Genomic DNA, 7,619 nt, shown 5'->3' with positions numbered 1-7,619 from the left:
GAAAGATGAAAATGGCGATGGTAATAATGAGAAGTTCTGGACATTGCGGCTGTCCTCCGCACGCCACATCCCTTTCCACTGTATCCCATCTGGTTATCTTAAGCTAAACACATTTGAGCCACAAGAATGGCTTCGAGTAGGCTTAGGTAGGTCAATGCATCTAAGGACAGATTTGTTGGGTGCTTTTGGGACAGAATATTTTTATATTTAAGAGAATTATAGTGCTCACTTCGGCAACATATATACTATAATTAGAATGATACACAGAAGATTAGTGTGGCCCCTGTGCAAGGATGACTCACAGAATTATGAAGCATTCAGTAATTTTAAAAAAGAGAGAGAACTATTAAAGCTGTATTTTTCTTTCTGTGACTAGATGCAAACCTCAAAATGTGTAGCTTTGAACTCACTGGCACCTGCATTGTGAGGGGACAAAATGACCCTGTGCCCCTGCGGAGAGTCGGGAGGTGAGTCTGAGCCCTTAGCTCTGCTGCAGCCTGTCCTTACCGCAGCATCCTCCTAGGTCAGCTAATACTTCTCTCATTGCTTTAAGCCAGTTTAAGTTGGACTTTCCATTACTTGCAGACAGATTCATGCTGAGTTACATCAGCCTTCATTAAGTGGCCCTTCTCTGTCAAATCCTGAGGTTGACATTTTACATATTTTATAGCTCTAATAGGCCTTGCTTAAAAAGAGGTTCTCTCAACCTCAGAAGCATTGATTTGGAGGCCAGGTAATTGGTTGTGGGAGACTTTCCTGTGCGTTGCACTATGTTTAGCAACATCCCCAAGTTTTCCTGCTGGATGCCGGTAACACCTTCCAGTTGTAACAACTAAAAATGTTTCCTGATAGTGCCAAATATGTTCTGTGAAACAAAATCATATTTGACTGAGAAAAACATGTTAAAGGAAAGCATATATATATGAAACTGAGAATGGAAAAGCTTAAGTGTGAGTGGATCCAAGACTGCAAAACTAGAATATGCAAGCAGCATAATGGACGCAATCTTTGTAATCCCTAAAATGTTAATTCTTTAACTTCACTGCTCAATGCAAAAGGAAGTCCTGTTGCTATGTATATACCAATGGAAAGGTAACTTATTCAAATGCAAGGTGATGGCTGTGATTATTGTTAGTATTTGGATGTATAGTACCAGTTTGTCAAAAGCACAGTACTCACAGGCTGCACTCACAAAACAACTATTAATGTCCCACAGTGGACTGTGTGATCCTTTTATTTGGGCGAATCGCTGAAAGTCCCACAACTTCTTCAGTGACTGTTAGGTAAACAATTGTTTTTAGGATCTTTTACTTATAATAGCAATCTAATTTCAGAAGTTAAATGGCCTGCCTAATACAATTTTCCAATTCATCATTTTAATTTAATTTTCTTCTCTCCTACAACTCAGAATTCTTTCAGGCTAGAAACTGCAGTGAGGCCGAGTGAGGATTGCATTCAGCTTTCTCTCATTTCCTGCTTCATCCTCCTTCTGCCCTGCTTACTGTGCATGGTTCCTAGATTGAGGCTGCAGTTCCTAAAAGGAGGAGAGTTGAAGACGAGGAACAACTTTGCTTGCTTGACTCATGTTCTGTGCTATCAGTGTTCTCTGAGATTGTTGGATGTTCTAAGCTGATTTTCTTTTGAGAAACTTTGGAAGTTCATCAGAGATATTGGTTTCTCTCATTATTACAGAGGTAATGCATTTCCCATGGGTTGTCATGCATGACTCTTGTTTCAGCCCCCAGATATTACCTATATTTGGATAAACTAAATTAAACTCATCTGATAAGCTGGAAATAGAAACTTTTGACTCATCATTGTTAGAAGTATAACTCCCTCTACTTTGTATGTCTCTAGCCAGAATGCCAGCTATATAGCCTCTTACCTTTAGAGTTTTCCAAGCTGCGGTCCGGTTTCAATCTCAACTTCTCCTATATCCGTTAAGTGGCACAGGTCAATCCCTAGGAGAAGGCCCTCTGATGAGTCTCGCTTAACTTAAGAATGAGGTAATCACACCCCTTTTCTCTTAGTGAGATATTAGAGGGGAAGTGCCACAGCATTCCTACAAAATTCTCTGAAAAGAGAAGTCTCTCTGCTTGTTTCTTTACATCCAACCTCTTACCCTGGAAAAGAATGGTAGGCCAAAAGTCACCAAACAGGAGTAGATCATGAATATCACAAGTCTGGCATTCATGGTCTCAGCCTTGCCTCTGGAATGTGGGGATATTTGTCACTGTTGCGTTGTTCTCCACTTTTGTGACCTCTCCCAGAACTGAGACAGAAAGCATCCACCGTTAGCATCTTGTTAGGCATAGATAAAATGTGGACATGTTACATTGCATATAATCAAAGATAATTGGACTTATATTAAAGGAACTGGCTATGGTCTTGCACCTCTCTCTTAAACCCAGTCACCTGGGGGAAGTTACTTGGCCTTTTTAAGCCACAACTTCCTCACCTGTCAGAAGGAAACACCATATATACTTCATTGGACTTAATTGCCTGACATATAGTAGGTTCACCATAGGATGGTTAAGGAATGTAATTCTAGAATATGTACTTTTCCATTTTGTGATTTGAAGTATCACTAGTCTAAGCGATGTCGAGCTAAATGAAATTAGTCATTCATATCACCAATTGTCAAGTTATGTATATGTCCTTTGATTTGTGTGACACGGAGTAGAAAGGGCAGATAAATAAATCTTTTGCTAAAAACAGACAAAAATGCTAGTTAATGTAACCATTTTAAGCCTATATATCTGGAATTCAAATAGTTATTGTGCCACAGCTGTATAGGAAGAGAGCCCTGGTCAGCAGAAGTAGACATTATAGCTGATATCCTCAAATCCATCTCACCTCTTCCTGACTGCAGGTGCAGTTGGCCGGAACTCCACACCCCAGCCATGGTCAGTCTAGGCCAGCCAGAGCAATCCCACCCATCTTGTAGCAGCTGGTTCAGAAATCAGGCTCTAAGCACATTTTTGATTGACATTCTATTACTACTTTATGGGTGCCCATGTTGGGCTATTAAAACTGGTGGAAGGTTTTTGCTTGTTTATTTGTTTGCTTTTTCCCCGCAATTAGAGGCTCTTGCCAATTCTCTTGCAGCAGGCTGAACTGAGGAACAATGGCTGCCAGAAGTCCTCCTCCAACTCCAGGAGGAAGCAGCCTCAAGGTGAAGCCTAACACTGGACCACAGTTCTGGACAGAAAGAGCCAGCGTCTTCAGTGTCTTTCTTGCACTGCCTATGCTCTGGACTTTCAGAATTATGTACTAATAGAATCTTTGGCCTTTAACCATCATATAAAAGCAAAAAGAAAAGCATCTCTAGACATATGGGGTTTTTTTCCAAGTTTTATTTTTATCCTGTCTTGGAGCAAATCATTTAAAAGTGACTTGTGCATTTATTTATTGAAATATATTATCTTACTTGTTTATTTGAACCTTTCCATTTCAGCAAAAGTAGAATTTTAGTGAATGCTTTACTATTTTAAGCTAACTTTTAAAATATTTGATTTTTTAAATATGAAAATGGCCCAAGATTATAGTGTCATTTTATAGTCATAGAATGTGATATTTTTATATCTATGATATATATTTATATTTTAAGAAATTACTATTGAAATTATCCTATTATTATGAGTTATTATTCCAAGTCACCCACATACAACCTTTATTTCTAAATGCAGTTTTTAATGTGGCACCACTTAGCTCACTTAGTGATCTTATAACCTTCAATTTACCTTTAATTCAAATCCACTATATTCTCTTATATTCTCTCTAAGCACACCTTGTCATTTCTGGAAAAGCTAAATATTGTTTAAATCATTTTACCCTTTTTGTCCTTTAAGATTTTACTATATATTCTCTTCATACATATATACCCACATATATATATACACATGTACATATATGTGTATAAATATAAAGAGAATATATAAAATATATTTTTAAATATTTATATAATATTTAAATAGAAAACAAAAGAGAAATAAACCCAACAAAGAAACAAAAATAAACAAACAAAAACATTTGCTAAAAATTTGTAGTAAAATTCAACATAAAAAGTGGAAGATTCTGCTTGAGGACATTATGAGAAGGAAAATAAACCAGTCACAGAAGAAGAAAACATACTGTGTGATTTCACTTATATAATGTGTCTAAAATAGTCATGTTTGTGGAAGCAAAGAATAGAAGGGTGAGCATCAAGATTTGGAGGTAGGGGGAAATTGGGTATAAAATTTCATTTAGGCAAGATGAATAAGCTTTAGAGATCTGCTGTACAACATTGTGCCTATAGACAGCATACTGTATTGTACACTTAAAAGTTTAGAGGGCAGATCTCTTGTTACATGTTTTTACCACCACGATACAATAAGAAAGAGAAAATCTAATGAAAACCATTAAAAGAAAACACTATTTATTTTATTTTCTTATTAAAATGGTTTTAAACCTTGAAAGAAATACTTAATTTGTCATATTTAGCAAGATTAAAATAACCTCTTAAATTGGTAATGTATGTTTTTTGAAGCCACCATATTACAAACTAAAAACCTTTGAAATGAATTAAGACATTTCTATTTCAATTAGCTAGTACCATTAGCTAAAATGTATTCTAGCATTCTAATCTGCTACACTGAAGGAAAAATAATTTACATTGGTCTTTAACAATAATGTTGATAAGCACACATAAATTTACTTATACTAATTAAAAGTATATGGACATATGAAATTATAGTATGTTTAAAGTAACAAAATAACCAATAAAATCAGGTTTTTATTTTTTTGTAATATAGTATATATGTATGCTCACTTTTTATAGAACATTATAAAGTTGTTCTTGCTGAAAATATATATAACCCAAGTAAGCGTGCTTAAGAAATTTAAAATTGTAAATATATTTTAAGGTGTGTATTATTATTAATATATAATATAATGTAACAAATTAAACTGAGAAGTTTATTATAAATGATGATTATTAATTTTCACCTTTACACATCATCTGGTTTACCCACATTTTATTATCATATTAGTTCTTAATTTCTCTTCTCCCCACGGCCACAATAAAAGCCTTGTTTATTTTTCCTACTCTTTGAACTTTTTATTTACATCTCAGTAATCAGTTACCCCCTTGTAAGTAAATGGTCTAGCACCATATCCCTCTCTTTTTTTCTACTTTTTGTCAGATTATTCTTTTTCAACAGTCCTGAATGGTTACTTTTATTGATATTATTCATGTGGAAAAACACTAGGATATTTTGCCTCGTGGCTTTGTCCTTTTCCTTTCTTATTCCTTTGTAGATGCTAGTTTAGTAATGAAGTTAGCAGTCACGATATTTTAATGAGCACTTATATATCAGGTATAGTGCCTTACATGCCTTCTCTCATTTCAGTTTTATGACCAGTTGAACAAGGTGCCTAGAATTAGTATTCACATTTTAGGGGTGAAAAACTGGAGGATTAAAGATATTACAATCCGCCAGGTGGTATTGCTCTTAAGAGGCAGAGTCAGCATAAGAAGCCAAGGCTCTCTGACTTTGGAACCCAGTGTATTAACTCAGACTCTGATGTTTGTTTCCCATTGCTTGCATGACTCCACCTGTTGTTTTCGGAGACTGTTGACATTTGATTGCCCCATGATTTACAAGTTTTATTCCTGCTTTATCATATAACAGTTAGGTCAGGCCAGCAGGATATATATTCTTATATCTTCTAACTGATGCCATCTCAAAAAAGAAAAGTCATTTTTAATTCTTCAGTTGCTGCACCATAATTTTGGAAGCAAAAACATTTTAAAAAATGTATACCTTTTATCCTCAACCCAATTTATTTGTCAGGTGTCAGTAAATATTTGCCAGGATTACTATAAAATGCCAAATCTAATTATTTCAAAGAGTTTCTGGTTAAGTAATAATTCTCAGTCTTCATAGAGCCATATTGTTATACTTCTTAAGATCTTCAAAGATCTTCCAGGAAATGTAGATCTATTTTATGGAGTATCTGGTCTTCGTACGCTGCAGAAACACTCTTTTCTTCTCTGGAATAACTACTCTTTACTCCTATTTTCCTACTTATATATATATATTTTTACTTTTATTATAAGCTAAAAAACAGGCTGAAAAATGTTATTGTTTAAAGTGTTAATCTCTTATCTCCCAAAGAGAAATTGTGGCAAAATTGGTTGAATTTGCTCGTAAGTTACTTATTTGGTAGTGCTTTTATCTAGTTATTTAAAAAAAAATGCTTACTCTTAAAACCAAAGCATGTAAATATGGTTGGTGATCATAATATATTAATTAGATAAGATGGGAACAAATTACTTAAATAGATTGGCTTGTCATTGGCTATAGGAATGTCCCTTCCTTATTTGGAGCTCAAAAGTAGGATAAGTAGTCTTTGCTACCTCACTCATTGTCTTTCCTGTAAAGTATGATCATTTTTTCCTTCCTGATTCCTGTCAATCAAAACTCCTTTTTCCTAAGTGAAATATATAAGTATATAAAAGAAATATAAGGAATACAGTATGTATAAGAAATATACTATGTGAAATGTAGCTTTTGCTAATGTGTATTAGAGCAAGTTAACACACGGGCATCTTTTCAGAAACATTCTAGAAATAATAACTAGGGTAATCTATGAATTTCCATGGGGGCATTATGATCTTGAAATTAAAACCTGGTGTGCTCCTATAATTGAGTATGAATGGCAGTCTACTTTACAAAGCATACTTTTTCCTTGATGTAAATAGAAATTTATTTATTTTTTTCCTACTCTTTTGATTTTTTAATGGCCATCATGGGAAGCAGTTACTTAACCTTTCAAAAGCTCATTAGATTTGACATACCACCTTTCCTCTGTCAAATTATTCTATTAACCTTCCTCCTTTACATGAAGTTCAAAAGTATGAAGCATATTATGCATTATAGCTAAACTGTTAAACTGTATCGTCGGCAGCCGTCCGTCTCGAGAGACGATGGTGTAGCTTCTTAAGAGTCTATCTGCACCGCCGAGAATGGCTGTGCAGTCCGACTCGGGAGTGACATGGTATCTGTCTCCTCCCGTGTTGAATCGACATCTTGCGATGTCGCTGGAGTGTCCTCTCCAGTGAAGCTGAAGCTACAGAGCCTGGGCAGGGTGATATGGAGGGTCTGCTGTTGCCCATGCAGCAGACCCCCCCTCTCTTCGCAGCTGAAGGATCCAAGGGAAAGACGGAGTCAATACAGCTTGGCTTCAGGTGCGCCGCAGGAGTTGCCGGTGTTGACTACAACGTCAAACCGCCTTAGGGACTCCGGCTCCGGATTTTCTGTCGGGGTTTACTCCCTTAGCCTTTCCCCTGAAGAGGTATGCCGCAAGGCAGCGGAGGTTTTTTGGAGTCAGAGTTTTCCTTCTCTGAAGTTAAACTGTATAAATGTGCATATATAGTGGTATCAGTAATATTTTAATAGACAGTTTATAGATTTTCAGTAAAGAGACTAAATCAACACGTTTACCATATATATATGTAATCATTTTTATATAAAATTATTTATTTGGTTTAGTCTCTTTACATGTTCTTTTTTCCATATCTTAATCTGAACTTGAGTGTTGTTCCAGGACAGGGTCATAATATTTTGATATTC

General features: G+C 35.6%; 1 non-coding gene across 1 annotated transcript; it reads left to right on the top strand.

The window, feature by feature from the left end:
- Window positions 1–221: 221 nt before the first annotated feature.
- On the top strand, window positions 222–328 carry LOC150015826 (U6 spliceosomal RNA). Its single transcript, XR_016510200.1, has one exon. It is a non-coding gene; the product is annotated as a U6 spliceosomal RNA (small nuclear RNA).
- Window positions 329–7,619: the final 7,291 nt, after the last annotated feature.

Source organism: Furipterus horrens, unplaced genomic scaffold (assembly GCF_987537825.1).
Source record: "Furipterus horrens unplaced genomic scaffold, mFurHor1.1.pri manual_scaffold_3, whole genome shotgun sequence".
Taxonomy (NCBI): domain Eukaryota; kingdom Metazoa; phylum Chordata; class Mammalia; order Chiroptera; family Furipteridae; genus Furipterus; species Furipterus horrens.
The sequence above is the reverse complement of the archived record's forward strand: the minus strand, read 5'-3'. Positions and strand labels throughout refer to the sequence as shown.